Below are 453 nucleotides of genomic sequence, written 5' to 3' on the forward strand. Positions count from 1 at the left end.
TCTATAGGATCTGGAGTTTGAGATTTATTAACCTTTGGTGGTGTACTTTCTAGGTTTTTTGCATTTCTGGTATCTTTTTTTTTATGTTTATTCATTTTGGCAGGGGGTTTCACAGTGCCCACGTTTGACCCTATTGGCTCAGTTGGCCTCTAGTGACTTGTGTGTGTGGTTGCCTCGAGTTTTGGGCCTCTCTGGGGAGGCTCCTCTCTGGGCAGTTTGGACTCTGCTGGGCTGCTGGATCACAGGACGGTACCGCAGGTTTTGTGACCTCTTTTCAGCTTCTACTTCCCGTGTAGATTTTCTCTCTGTTCCGTGTGCTCTGACACTGGCTGCTGGATCCCGCTGTGGTGGCCCCAAAGGTTGTGTGTTATCTGCCGAGTCTGCACACTAGGTGGGGCTGTTGGATCTTACCGGTGCAGCCCACAAGGTGTGTTTTTTTTCCTGCTGAGTCTC

This window comes from Galeopterus variegatus, unplaced genomic scaffold (genome assembly GCF_000696425.1).
Source record: "Galeopterus variegatus unplaced genomic scaffold, G_variegatus-3.0.2 Scaffold4522, whole genome shotgun sequence".
In the NCBI taxonomy this organism is placed as follows: domain Eukaryota; kingdom Metazoa; phylum Chordata; class Mammalia; order Dermoptera; family Cynocephalidae; genus Galeopterus; species Galeopterus variegatus.